Genomic DNA, 15,336 nt, shown 5'->3' with positions numbered 1-15,336 from the left:
TTGTACAATTCAGCAAGATATCCCAACTCCTGTATTCAGTGTTCTGACCAATGAAACCAAGCATGCCGAATGCCTTCTTCACCACCCTGTCCACCTGTGACTCCACTTTCAAGGAGCTATGAACCTGTACTCCTAGATCTCTTTGTTCTATAACTCTCCCCAACTCCCTACCATTAACTGAGTAGGTTCTGCCCCAATTTAATCTAGCAAAATGCATCACCTCACATTTATCTAAATAAAACTGCATATGCCATTCATCGGTCTACTGGCCCAATTGACCAAGATCCCGTTGCAATTCTACATAACCTTCTTAACTGTCCACTATCCTTTCAAAATCTGGCATCATCTGCAAACTTTTCTAACCATGCCTCCTAAATTCTCATCCAAACTATTAATGTCAATTACAAATAACAGTGGACCAGCTATGATCCCTGAGGCACACCGCTGGTCGCACGCCTCCAATTTGACAAACAACCCTCTACAACACTTTGTCTTCTGTCGTCAAGCCAATTTTGTATCCAATTGGCTACCTCACCCTGGATCCTGGTGAGATATAACCTGATGCAACCACCTACCATACTCTACCTTGTCAAAGGCCTTGGTAACGTCCACGTCGACTGCTGCCCTCATCTACCTGCTTGGTTACCCCTTCAAAAAATTCAATCCAAGTCGTGAGACATGATTTTCCACTCTCAAAGCCGGTGTTTTTCAAACTTTTTTTCTGGGGACCCAATTTTGCCAACTGGCTCCGGCCAACCTTCAGGACCCACCATTTTCCCTTGCCTTTAATGCGAGAGATGAGCCTGCTTGGTCCTCACGATCGCGCTCCAATCCGGTTCACAGGAGGAGAGGGCTATGCACATATCGGGTGCAGGATTCAGCCGGTTCCTTTTTGCCGTCTTCAGCTTTGTGAGGACAGAAAATCCAACCTCGCACATGTACGTCGTTGTGAAGGACAAAAGCAACAAAATGCTTGTTTTATTCAGCTCTGGATACTCCTCGGAGACGCTACTTCAGAACACTACAGTGTCATTGACTTGTGCCATGTTTTTAATGTGGTGTGAAAGCTGAGGCGCTGAAGTTCAGACAGCTTCATTTGGAATTGGGCTTGCCAGTCCATTTACAGTTTCCTTACTGATTCTGTTTTATTCGATGTGTCGTAGCAGTGTGGGGAACATGTAGTAATTTTGGCTTTGCACTCTCAATTACCAAACCTTCAATGAGTTGGGAAGCTGCGATTCCTTCACAGTGCCGAAAGCAATCATCAGCCTTCCCTTGCAATTTGAAGTTCAGTTCATTTAGGATTGAAAAGGTGTCTGCAAGGTAAGACATAATTGGTATCCAAGTTTCATCAGGAAACAAAATAGCCAGAGAGGACAATTTGAGGAGGAAAGCATGGATTTCGTACCCCCAGTTGGTAAACTCTGTAGCTCCCCTATTGACTGATCATTACAGTAACTCTTGAAGCAGATGAGGTCCACCGTTATAGGGATTGACTGGTAACTGTTTCAATTCAATGCTTTAATGTAGTCTGAAAGGTCAGCAAAAAACTTATAGCCACCGTTCCGTACACAGCAAGCGACGATGTGATGATTTTCCATGGCTTTCATTATATCCCTTGCCAAAAGTTCGGTTCTGTCCCATGATTAAACCATGAGGAATATGTACTCTCTCCAGATCATTTAAGTAATGTTTAGGGATGCAAAACAGATCGCGGTCATAGCATTGTTCATCATCGGTGATCACCACGCAGTCAGTCACAGGCATGCCACGATCGCACTTTGACCCCAGGTTCAGGTCCCAACACTCCAGGGCTGCATGCACATTGGTGAGCGGGCACGCATGCGCAGTGTACCCACATTTGTTTAGCTGGTCGCGGCTGTCATTTTCAAAGCCGCTCACAGCCGGCATTGTTAAATGCCGACAGCCGTGGCTGTTGTGTGTGAATCCCCGCGATTGGGCACGCCGTGATGGACGGCTCCGTGACTCTCCCGACACCAGCCCGCAACCCACCGTGGGTCGTGACCCTCACTTTGAAAATGCCTACTCAAAGCCATGCTGACTGTCTGTCTTGATGCACTTTAAGACTTCCAGCACCTCTTTCTCTGTAATATGTACACTCCTCAAGACATCACTATTTATTTCCCCAAGGTCCCTAACATCCATGCCTTTCTCAACTGTAAATACTGATGAGAAATATTCATTTAGGATCTTAACCCATCACTTGTGGATCTGCACATCGAGGGCTTGTGACAATAAAAGGTTGTCGTGTTGTTATTATTATTATGACCTTGTAGATCCTTAAGAGGTCCTACTCTCTCCCTCGTTACTCTTTTGCCCTTTATGTATTTGTAGAAGCTCTTTGGATTCTCCTTTGCCTTATCTGCCAAAGCAATCTCATGTCCCCTTTTTGCCCTCCTGATTTCTCTCAACTCTACTCTGACAACCTCTATACTCTTCAGGGGATCCACTTGACCCCAGGTGCCGATGCATGTCATATGCCTCCTTCTTCTTTTTGACCAGGGCCTCAATCTCCCGAGTCATCCAGGGTTCCCTACTTCTACCAGCCTTGCCCTTCATTCTAAAAGGATGTGCTTACCCTGAACCCTTTTGGAAGCTTCCCACTTACCAGCCGTCCCTTTACCTGCCAACAGACTCCCCCAATCAACTTTTGAAAGTTCCAGTCTAATATCACCCTAATTTAGAATTTTAACTTTTGGGCCAGCCTCCATAGCTATCTTAAAATTAATGGAATTATGGTCACTGGTCCCAAAGTGATCCCTCACTAACACTTCTGTTACCTGCCCGCCCTTATTTCCCAAGAGGAGGTCAAGTTTTGCCCCCTCTCTAGGCGGGCCATCCACATACTGAATGAGAAACTCCTCCTGAATACACTCAACAAATTTCTTTCCATCCAAGCCCCTAAAGTTAAAGTCCCAACTATTACCACCCTATTTTTCTTGCAGCCATCTGTAATCTCCTGATATATTTGCTCCTCAATTTCCTGCTGACTATTTTGGGGCTTGTAGTACAATCCTATCAAAGTGATCTCTCACTACTAATTTTTCAGTTCTACCCATAGACTCAGTGGACGAACCCTCGATATATCCCCTCTCAGTACTGCTGTGGTATTCTCTCGAATCAAAAACTTCAGCTTGAAATCTTTTACACTGCAAATTGCTGGACGTTTGTGCTGATGAAAGCAGAGTGAGGTCGGGAATGTTGGTGAATGACAGGACCAACAATCTAGCTCCTTGATTAATGAGACTGAAGGTTAGAGAAAAAACAAGAATGGTAAAGAATGAAAGAGGATGAACTAAAATCAAAGTAGGTTCAGAAAGAGAAATAAAGTGGGGAAAAAAGGCAAGTAAAATACTTTAAAATATACAACTTTAGATTTTAAAACCCCCTAAGAATCATTTACTACCTGTGAAATGACACTCCACAGTTACATGTTCCCTTCTGGACCGAGAAATATTGAATGACATCGCAGGAACATAAATCTTGTCGCTAAAGGGCTCCTGACTCACTTTCTGCAGTGGGCATAGTTATGAATTACTGTAGGAATTTCTTGAAATTCACAGGCAAGGTTGATGGTAAACTACCATTTTTGCAAGGCAAACAGCAGAGCAACGCAAATTGTACTGCAATCTATGGCGATTTGCAATTCTCTTGCCACAAATTGCTGAATGATTTGCACATTAATAAGTGTGTAGGTTATTTTTCCAGCAAATTCAGGTCCATTGATCCATGAAAGATTTGGTTGTACCGATGTAAGTAATAGTGGTGGCATATTTATAACATTGTTAGCATGGACAAAGTGACGTTCATAACCTGGTGCCTTAATGGCTTTGTACAATTTTTGTAGAGGCAGTCATTGTTTGTTTTTGGCTATAAGACCATAAGCTATAGGAGCAGAATTAGATCATTAGGGCCATCGAGTATGTTCCACCATTCGATCATGGCTAATATGTTTCTCATTCCCAGTCTCCCCATAACCCTTGATCCCGTTATTAATCAAGAATCTATCTATCTCTGTCTTAAAGACACTTGGTGACATGGCCTCACCATAGCTTTGTGATTTTATTTTTCTTCAAAAGTGTTTTCCTCCCCTCTACTAATGGTGGTGGTTCTTACTTGAATAATGTTTAATGGGTTTGGCTGCCCATGAATACCTTGACTAAGTCTTTCTTCCATATGTAAGAGTAGGCAAGCATTTTAGTCATGGAGGGCTTCAGAAATCATTTTCCTATTTTCTTTCTGTACACATTTCCACATGTGTTATCCGCAAATGCATACCTTCCATCATGGATCATTGGATACCACTCAATCCAGAACATGTGGCTGATTTCCCAAATCTTTCTATGCTTATTTTTTTCCACAATGTCTTCTGCACATACTGATGGGCTGCTTTTTTTATTTATTATTCCTAATGACCGTTTCAGAGTTTAACTGCTATTAATACCTCTTGGAGATGTTTGACATTTTTCTCTTGTTTTTTGAAACCACATTTTTATGTGGTTAATATCTATGGGTTAACAGAGACATAAATGGACTACATCTGTGTATACAATCTTGACTTTAAAGTTTTAAATAATATTTAAGAAAATATAGGGGAGGCACTTATGTTTTTAAAATAATTCTGTTCAGTGATGGGAAGCATTGCATTCTTCCAAATATCAGTTGGTAAGTTTTAGAAAAACCGTCCCTAGCTCTGAATTGTGACTGCACCTTGAAAGAGTATAAAAATGTGCTAACGGCCTGGATTTTCAACTAGCTGGGTTGACTTGGGAGCCCTTTTAAAAATGGCAGTTGGGTCCTGATTCTGGGATTCCTGACTCCATTCCCTAACTGTGATTTGTCGGGAGTGCCTTCAAAGGGTTTGTGTTATGATGCATGTAGAAAATTGTTATATATCATATTTTGTAGTCAGTAATGTTATTAAATATGCTAGTTAAAATACATACAGGCAATATGTCTTCTAAAGCTGTGAATCTGTGATTAAGGGGTTGGAAAGGTGAGGCAATAATTGAGGTTGGCCATTCATTTGTTTTACATATAGATGGCTAATGGGATATTGTTTATGTTTAGGAGGTTCCCTAGGGTGTAGATAATTTGAGGGATTATGTTTAGTTGTAGCTAAGCAGATCATGGAACAATTTAGTGGGAGGAGACTGGAGAAAACCTTGTGCTTGGGGTTATGTAATTAGTGGGAGGAGCCTGGTCTCTGGAGTTTTGCAGTCTGCTGTAAGTTGAACAGCAGTTTGACAAAAGATTTTACGAGAAAGATTTTCAGGTTGCTCCTGAAAGAGTCTCTCCAAAGGTCTGTATAGAGAAGTAAATAACCATGATTGTTAACCTTATTTCTAAATGGCCTTTAAACTGTATTGGTTTTCTTAATTGGAGTGTATAATGGCAGGTGTAGATTGGGAGTTTTCGTCCTTGTATTTAAGAACTGTTTTAACTATTAATTGGGAAGCTATTACTGTGTTGCTAATGTGATTTGATTCTTTATTTAAATTAAAGTTTTTTTTTTTTTGTGAAAATCCCTTCATTCCCAGTTACCGCCACGCTTGCAAATCTCCCTTTATTCCCAGTTATCTCCCACTGTGATAATCCTCTTCATTCCCAGTTACCCCACCAATGCAGTGATAACCCTTCTCATTCACCGTTACACCTTCCCGGCTATGGTAATCCCTTCATTCCCAGTAATCTTCTCCCTCGCTCTGATAACCCTCTTTAATTCCCAGTTATGCCATCTCCCACTGTTTTAATCCCCCTCCATTCCCCATGAATCACCTTCATTCCCCAGTTACCCCCTGCCCACTGTTATAATCCCCATTCATTCCAAGTTACCCCCACCATTTCACATATACCCCCTTGCTGCTGTGGTAAACTCCTTCATTCCCAGTTACCCCCTCCCCCGCTGTGGTAAACCTCCTCCACTCCGCATTTACCCCCTCCTCCCCTGCTGTAAAAAAAAAAAAAGCCCTCCCTTCCCCAGTTACCCCTCCCCCACTGTGATAAACGCCCTCCCTTCACCAGTTAATTAAAGTTTGTTTTAACATAAAAGATATTTATTGGTGTCACTCCTGTGGTTTAGTAGTCTTCCCTCATTATTGGGATTCTCATACGGGAGACCTGACACTGTTGAAAACCCTCAGTCAACACGCCTGGCTGTCTCCTGTCATACTCCGCAGTTTTCATGCAGTCGGATCAGGATTTTAAAGAGTCGTGACTCATGACCCCTCAAAAGATTCGTGAACCCTAGACTGCATTGGGAACCTTTTTATAAAAAATAAAAATATCCTAAATTAAAACAAGTGCAGTTCAAAATGCCATCATGTCCCTATGCTGAGCTCTCCCTGTGCCCCCCTCCACCCCTTCACCACCCCAAATGGTTATTCATGTCTCTCTATGCCAAGCTCTACCTGTTCACCATCCCCTATGGCCACTCATTCCTCCATGCCCATTGACTCACTGAAGACTTTCCAGAACCACTGGACCCTCTATATAGTGTAAAAACAAAAGCTTTGAAATAAAGGGAATCCATTCATAACTTTCTCCTATTTTTAAAATAAATCTTCACTGCAGGTTGTGTTAATCTTCTGGGCCAATTACAGTGTCACTAAGAAAAACCACAAACCCTTGACACCACTTAATTTGTGTAAACAAACATTGTGAAATTGACAGCAAAAACCAGTGAGCCCGAGCTGTCAAATAAAAATGTCAGAGGAAACAGCAATGAAGATCCTGCTTTTGCAGGCACTTTCTCTAAGTGGGTGGACCTAGTCAGGAATTTTTCTGACTTCCCCCTACTCGCCTCGAGGATGAAAATCCAAGGCAATATTTCACGTCCACATAATTACATGTCCAATTATATGTAAAATGATTTGGTGAGTCTATATCCCATCTAAAACGTCCAGTATGGGCTTCTCTCACGTTGAGTATGGTAATTGATGAAATACTACATCACTGATTTAATTTGGAAACTCAAGGCATTCTCCAGTTAGGAGTTTGTGCACATCCGACTACTGCATGTGGAGTGCCAATCTGCAATCTGGTAGACTGTTTAGCTTGATGCAACAAATAGTTTAGTCTCAGGGTGCAAATAATAATTTTCAGATAAAATCAAGACTGTATCTAACATAACTGGACTTGTTTTAATTTAGGATGGTTTTACAAAGTTGCAATTGAAACAATTTAGTACACTGTTGAATTTTTGAAACCAAAACCCCGTTCAGATCCAAGTTTTTAAATTTTGTACCTTTAAAGCTATTGTACTGACTGCTCATGAGATAATTGGATCATGAATTAAACAATTACTTCCGCAATACACCTGAATTTAAAGAAATGTTGGAGTTGCTCATATTGAGTCGGAGAATGCATTGTTTTAAACACAAGGTACAATATATTGTCGAAGCAGATGATTTATAACTTACACAAATAAAAACAAAATACTGCAGATGCTGGAATCTGAAACAAAATCAAAAAATGCTGGAAAAGCTCAGCTGGTCTGGAAGCGTCTGTGGAGAGAGAAATTAGAGTTAATTTTTTTAGTCCATATGACTCTTTAGCGCTAAAGAGAGGGAGAAATGTGTTGGATTATATACTGTTTAAGAGGGGGTGGATCAGCTGGAACAGCGTAGAAGGTCAGTAAAAGATGTAAGTTAAGAGAAATTGTAGCAAAGATGTGTAGGCTATGAGCAGAGGCAGCGTTAATGGCAGAAGAAGGCGTTAGTTGTTGCATAAAGGTAAGATATCGGAGTGGGTTAATGGGTGAAAAAACGTCAGTGCTCAGTGAAAGCAAAACTTGCAAACAAATGATGTTTAGCCCAGTGGGGGAGGGAGAATGTGTTTTTTTGATTGGGACAAAATATGTTTGGGGATATAAAACAACGGTCCAGATGGAGGAGAAAGGTCCCAATATAAAGTTGTTGAACTCCATGTTGATTCCTGAGGGCTGGAACCTGCCTAATCGGAATATGAAATGCTGTCTTCCAGTTTGTGTTGGGCTACACTGGAGCATTGTGGTCGTCCAAGGATTGGCCCGTGGGCATTAGAGCAATGTGCTGAGTTGAAATGGCAAGTAGTAGGAGGGTCATGCTTGCAGGCTGAGTGATGATGTCTCGTAAAATGGTCACCCAGTCTGCGTTTAGTCTCCCCAGTGAGGAGGCTACCATAGTGGAAGCAGCAAAAGAGTAGACCAAATTGAAGAAATGTTGCTCCACCTGAAAGAAGTGTTTGGGGTCTTGAATGGGTGCTGTATCTTCTGCGATCGGACAAAAAGGTGTTGTGGGAAGGGCATGGGGAGTTGGGGGGGGGATGGAGGAGTGGACCAGGGTGTCATGGAGGGGGCTGCCTCTGCGGAATGTTGGTGTGGGGTGAGTAAATGTGTTTCGTGACTAGAAATGGCAGGGGATGATCGCTTGGATGTGGAGGGTATTGGTGTGGAAAGTGAGGACAAGGGGAACCCTATCATGGTCCTGTGAGGGAGAGGAAGAAAGGAGGGAGTCAGGGCAGAGGTCTGGGAAATGAGTCAAACCCGCTACTGCCCTGTCAACCACGGGGAGAAATCGCGGTTATCAATGAAGGCAGACATGTCAGAAGTGACATTTTCAAAGGTAACATCATCAGAACTGACGTGAGGGAAGTTGAGAAATTAGGAGAACGGGATAAAATCCTTGCAGGAAGCAGGGTGTGAAGAACTGTTGTGGTAGCCGTGGGAATTGGGGTTGTAATGAATATTGGTGGTCAGTCTATCACTGAAAATAGAGACAGAGTTCAAGGAAGGGACATGAAGTGTCGGAGTTAGACCATGTGAAGGTGAGAAGAAGGGTGGTAATAGAAGCAAAATTGATAAATTTTTCCAGATCCAAATGAGAGCATGAAGCGGCAGATATACATGCATCGATGTGATGGGAAAAGAGTTGCGTCCATAGGTTTCAGTCAGACTGGAACAAGGAGTATTCCACACAACCCACAAGTAGACGGGCATAACTGGGGCCCATGCGACTACCCATGGATGAACATTTTATTTGCAGAAGTGAGACGAGGAAAAACTGTTGAGTGACAACAAGAGTTTAGCCAGACCTCAGTCCTAAATGGTTTACCCCTTATCATCAAACACTGACCCCTAGTTCTGGATTCCCCACCATCAGGAACATTCTTTCTGAATCTACCCTGTCTACTCCTGGTAGAATTTTGTACGTTTCTATCCCCGCTCACTCTTCTAAACTCCAATGAATATAATCCTAACCGACTTAGTCTCTCTTCATATGACAGTCCTGCCATCCCAGGAATCAGCCTGGTAAACCTTTGCTGCACTCCATAGCAAGAATATCCTTCCTTCGATAAGGAAAGCAGAACTGCACACAATACTCCAGGTGTGGCCTCACCAATGCCCTACACAATTGCAATAAAACATCTATATTCCTATACTCCAATCTTCTCGCAATGAAGGCCAACATACCATTTGCCTTCTTTACTGCCTGCTATACCTGCGCACTTACTTTCAACGACTGGTGCATACGGACACCAAGGTCTCAACGAGTATCCATCTCAGTTTACACCCATTCAAATAATAATCTGCCTTATTTTTCCTACCGGTGGATAACCTCACATTTATCCACATTATACTGTATCTGCCATGCATGTGCCCCCTTAGCCTGTTCAAATCCCGCTGAAGGATCTCTGTATCCTCCTCACAGCTCACCCACACAACTTAATTTCCTGTCTGCTGCATCCCTCTATTCTTAAACAGCGGTGCTACATTAGCCATTTTCCAGTCCTCTGGGACCCTCAGTGCCTCCAATGATTCCTGAAAGATCACCACCTCCACGGTCTCCTCCGCTGTCTCCTTCAGAACCTGGGGTGTAGTCTCTGGTGTCCGGGTGATTTATCCACCTTCAGACCTTTCAGTTTCCCCAGCACCTTCTTCTTTAGTGATGATCACTACACTCACCTCTGCCCCCTGACTCTACTTGAAGTTCTGAGATGCCACTGGTGTCTTCCACTGTGAAGACTGATGCACGGTACCTATTCAGTTCCTCTGCCATTTCCTTGCTCGCTATTACTACTTCTCCAGCCTCAAAATGTCTATTCTTGCCTCTCTCTTACCTTGTATATCAGGGGAAAAAAACCTCTTGCAATCTTCTTTTATATTACTAGCTAGCTTACGGTCATATTTCACCCCCCCGCCCCTCCCAATTGCTTTTTTAGTTGTCCTCTGCTTGCTTTTAAAGGCTTCCCAATCTTCTGGCTTTCCACTAATACTCGCCACATTGTATGCTTTGTACATTGCTTTTATGCTGCCCTTGACTTCCTCGTCAGCCATGGTTGCCTTATCCTCTTATTAGCATGTTTCCTCCTCCTTGGGATGAATTTCTGCTGTGCCTCCTGAATAACCCCCAAAAACTCCTGCCATTGCTGTTCCACTGTCTTCCCTGCTAGTCTCCTTTTCCAATCAACTCTGGTCAGCTCCTCCCTCATGTCTTTGTAGTTACCCTTATTTAATTGTAAAACTGCTGCATCTGATTCCAGCTTCTCCCCCTCAAACTGCAGCGTAAGCTCTATCATATTGTGGTCACTGCCCCTAAGGGTTCCTTCACCTTAAGTTCCCTAATCAGGTCTGCTTCATTACACATCACCAAATCCAGAATTGCTTGTTGCCTAGTGGGTTCTACCACAAGTTGCTCCAAAAACAATCTCGTAGACATTCCACAAATTCCTTTTCTTGAGATCCGCCACCAACCTGACTGTCCTAGTTCACCTACATAGAGAGAGAATACTAGTGGCGGGTGACAGGATCCTTTGAATGGGGGAGGACTTCTGCCGAAAGAAATGAGCATGGAGATGGAGGCGACAGAAGAGTTAAGCATTGTGCCGAGCCTGAACATTGTTATTGTTATTTACAGCACAGAAGGATATCATTTGGCCCATCGTGTCTGCATCAGCTCCCAAAAGCTAGCTTGTCCCTTTCCCCAGCCCTATCTCCGCAGCCCTCTAAATTAATCCCTTTCAAATGTATATGCAGCTCTCTTTTGAAACCTATGGAATCCACCACATCTCTCCTCGGGCTGTTTAGCACCTCAGGGGCTGTTTAGCACAGGGCTAAATCACTGGCTTTGAAAGCAGACCAAGGCAGGCCAGCAGCACGGTTCAATTCCCATAACAGCCTCCCCGAAGAGGCGCCGGAATGTGGCGACTAGGGGCTTTTCACAGTAACTTCATTTGAAGCCTACTTGTGACAAGTGATTTTCCATTTCCATTTCCAGGCAACACCTTCCAAACCCCAATAACTCTGAATGAATAAAGATGTTTCTCCTCCTCTCACTCCTAACTCTCTTGCTGACTATCTTGAAATTGTGATCCCGAGACATTGACATACCAACTAGTGGAAACAGAATATCCTTCTTCTTTGAGGTGAGAATGTAAGGAGATGAAGCTGAGTCCTTGCTGAATACTGAATGTTTAGCGTCAGAGAGGGGCAGGTCAGAGGGTATAGTGAATAAACACAAGAACTGGGATTAGATGGATGGGATCAGAGTGACTGAAAGAGATGGAGGATTCCAGAATGGCTTTGGCGTCAGTATGTTGTTGGAGCTTGCATTCCTTTACAGCTGAAAGCAAATCAAAAAGCTTCTGGTTGAGGCATCGGATGAGCTGAAGAATAAAATGGAACTGAGGGCAAGAACAGATTTTGAGATGGGGTGAGTTGGTGCTGCTGGAGAGAGAGGTAGAGTGTGTATATATGGAGGTGCATGGCACTTTGTGGATCTCAGAATGTAATGAGAACAGCAGTCCAAGGAGCGTTGTGAATCCCAGAGATCCCCGTAACCCTGGGTGGATTCAAAGCATGAGGGATGGTACCTCAAGTTGGAATCCATATGGGGTGAGACTGAGATGGAAGCAGTCATTAAGAAATGTGGCTGAGGAAGCAGTTTTTGGTAAACAGCTTGTCAAACATCAAGAGGGAAAAGGAAAGCAATGAAGGGGAACATGGTAAAGAGCGACTGATGGATATCCCGTCGGAGAGAAGAGCAGTACTTCCTCAAGGTGGACATTCTTGGAAGAGAAATGGCAGCAAATTAAATAAAAGAATAATACTGTGGATGCTGGCATCTGAAACAAAAACAAAGTGCTGGAAAAACTCTGCAGGTCTGGCAGCATCTGTGGAGAGAGAAAATAAGAGTTAACATTTTGAGCCTTTGACTCTTCAGAGCTAAAGAGAGGGACACATTTGTTGGGTTATACACTGTATAAGAGGTGATGGAATAGCTGGTTTATAACTTGATTCTTCTTTTGTCATTGGAGCAATGTGTCATGTGAGAGTACCTTCAAGAAATGGATGTTTAAGCAATGTACCTTTAAGAAAACAGTGATGTCAGAGAGCTCAGTTCAGCCATTTTGAAGTTTCAGTTTGGAAAAGTGCCTGGCTGGTTTTGCTGAGAGCTGCTTAAAAGGAGAAAGCCAGTTTGAGGCAGCAGCTTGAGAAGTTCTGGTTTGCTGTGAGTTGCTTGAAGGGAGAAAGCCGGTTTGAAAAAGCAGCTTGTGTGTGTCTGTGTGTTTCCAGAGAGCTGCGGGAAGAAAAACAAGGTGCTGGAACTGAAGTCAACCAAGCTGATATATCACTGCCATTTAACAGGAAATATCTATATTCTGTAATATGGTGTGTTACTGTTTTGAAGGTTTGAAGCTTTTTGGATGTTTGAAGGAACATTTTGAGGGATTATTTAGTGTTGTATTATGTTCGGGGTTATCTTTAAGTAAGGGGTGTTAAGAGATCCAATGTTTATTTAATAGGTTAATTTGAGTTCATGGAATAAACATGGTTATGTGTTAAAAACCACGTGTCCATAATTGTAATATCACACCTGGAGAACAAGCCGCGTGCTTCAAAAGCAACAATCCATTAAAGGGAGAGGTTGGTTGAACTCCATGATACATTTTGTGGTTCTGAAAACGCCTCGTCCATAACAAATACCAGTCAATTCTATCTTGGGCTTTTGACTCGAGCTTGCATAGTTACAAGTGCACTTCACTTGCATGTCTTCTTATTGTAATGTGTGCAGTTTTCTTGGAAGAACTAGCTTGTTTCCATTATGATTTCTATTTCCACGTTTGCTTAGGAATCCCTTTGTCAAACATTCTCAGAAATTCCCTTTCCCGCAAAGGCAAGGGGGCACATAACATGAATGAGACATGACTGAGGAAAGTTGAGGTGGCCATTTATTGTCCAACTACTCACACCTCTGGTGCCAGGTACTAGGCATGCCCTCTCCCTTATTGCTGCCAGATTCGGGTATCTCTTCTCTGTTAGTGTAGCTAGAACTAGTGGTACCATCCAGTGTTGCTAGACCTGAGGACCCTCCTTCCCCATACTAACATGTCTCCTATCACTAGTGTTTTCCATTCTCATGAGATTGCCCTCGCTTGAAGCCAGTTTTGTTTCTGTTGCAATGTTTGTTCAAACATAATTGCCAGTTAGTTTTAATTGCAGCCACAAGTATATTAAAACCATACGGAATAACAAGTTTAGGCCTGACCATCTAGGTATGGGTCTGACAGGCCAAAAGAGCTGAGAATGGGGTTTGGGGTGAATAGTGCTTACAGTTTGGTAATTTTCTATTCCTGAGGTTTGGTAGTACTGGGGTGGGAATCATTGGTTTGGAAGGATAAATGTGGTTTATAGGTTTTGCTACCAATACTGGTTTATTCCACTGGTTTATTCCAGTATAATTGAGCAATATTTGATATTTTCTGGCACCTGGCATGAGTATGTCGTTCAGCAATATTTACAGAGGTAACCCTGGGTTGAGATACGCTTGTGGGCTTCCTGGCGTCTAGCGGCATTGGTGAACAACAGACTCGCAAGTCTCACATATTTGGGAAGGTCCCATAGTCTAGCAGTACTGAGGTTTCCAAGTGTCTAGTCTATTCAGTTGGAGAAAACTCTCAAATCTGGCAATAATAGGGAGTGGGAGAAGTGGGAAGAGAGCTAATTTATAAAAATTTTATACTATAAAGGTGGAACAGTGTCCCTTAAAGTTGCAGGCCAATGATTATTGAGCTCCGTTCAGTCAACATTTGCTGTTTGGTCAAGGAACTTTGAAAATTGGAAAGTACTAATCCGCTCAGGTTGCATTATACTGTACCACGCAATGCACATTCTGCTGTTACGGTGGAATTTAAGGTATCTGGACCACAAAGTCAATGAGTACACACATGTTGAAGTCATTTATTTGGTGCCTTAATTTTGTTGATTAGACTTGCCAGTTTCAAACTTGGAAATGCCACCATTTTAAACAAGTCAGACAGCATCTGTAGAGAAAGAAACAGAGTTAATGTTTCTCGTTGAATATGATTCTTCACCATTTTAAGATTGCATTGTGTCTGAACCAAACTATGATGTCTGAGTAGACTGGGATTATACTCCGTGGAATTTAGAAGAATGAGGGGGAATCTTATAGAAACATATGAAGAGAATAGATAAGAATCAGGAAGGTTGTTTCCACTGGCGGGTGAAACTAGAACTAGGGGGCATGGCCTCACAAAAATGGGGAGCCGATTTAGGACCGAGTTAAGGAACTTCTTCACCCTAAAGGTTGTGAATCTGTGGAATTCCATGCCCAGTGAAGCAGTTGAGGCTACCTTGTTGAATGTTTTTAATGCAAAGATAGATAGATTTTTGAACAGTAAAGGAATTAAGGGTTATGGTGAGCGGGCGGGTAAGTGGAGCTGAGCCAAACAAAAATGATCTGAGTGAATGGCAGGGCAGGCTCGAGGGGCCAGATGGCTGTTCAGACTCAACATCATACCTTTCCATTCATAATTTAAGATGGACATAGGGTACTCCTAACCGGTTGCTTATGTTCCGTACGAACTAAAAAGTAAGCCATCTTTCCTTCGGGAATAAATACGCATTAGCAAACCTCTTGTGGCCTTATTTGTGCTCTGTTTAAGGCAAGCAGTATACTGTAAAATTCAATATTTAGTTTGGATGGAATTTTGTTTCTTCAAGGCAATAAATAAATAAAGACAAGGGTCATTCAGGATTTATTTGTTTGGTCTGGGAAGTTTGAAGCTGGCATGTGTTTATTCGGTTTAGGGGATTAGAAATTCATATAGATATTTTAATATTGTTTTACATCTATAATAAATTGTGATGTGGAGATGCTGGCGTTGGACTGGGGTGGACAGAGTAAGAAGTCTTACAATGCCAGGTTAATGTCCAACAGGTTTGTTTGAAGTTGCTAGCTTTCGGAGCACAGCTCCTTCATAACTCACCTGATGAAGGAGCTGTGGGCAGCACGGTAGCATTGTGGATAGCACAAT

General features: G+C 42.6%; 1 protein-coding gene across 12 annotated transcripts in view; it reads left to right on the top strand.

Annotated features, from left to right (window-relative positions):
- Positions 1 to 15,336, top strand: part of clip1a (CAP-GLY domain containing linker protein 1a) — a 282,555-nt gene that overhangs the window by 71,021 nt on the left and 196,198 nt on the right. The window lies entirely within an intron of this gene.

The sequence above is a fragment of the Scyliorhinus torazame genome, chromosome 1, assembly GCF_047496885.1.
Source record: "Scyliorhinus torazame isolate Kashiwa2021f chromosome 1, sScyTor2.1, whole genome shotgun sequence".
In the NCBI taxonomy this organism is placed as follows: Eukaryota; Metazoa; Chordata; class Chondrichthyes; order Carcharhiniformes; family Scyliorhinidae; genus Scyliorhinus; species Scyliorhinus torazame.
Note: the sequence above shows the minus strand (reverse complement) of the source record. Positions and strands in the feature narration are given on the sequence as shown.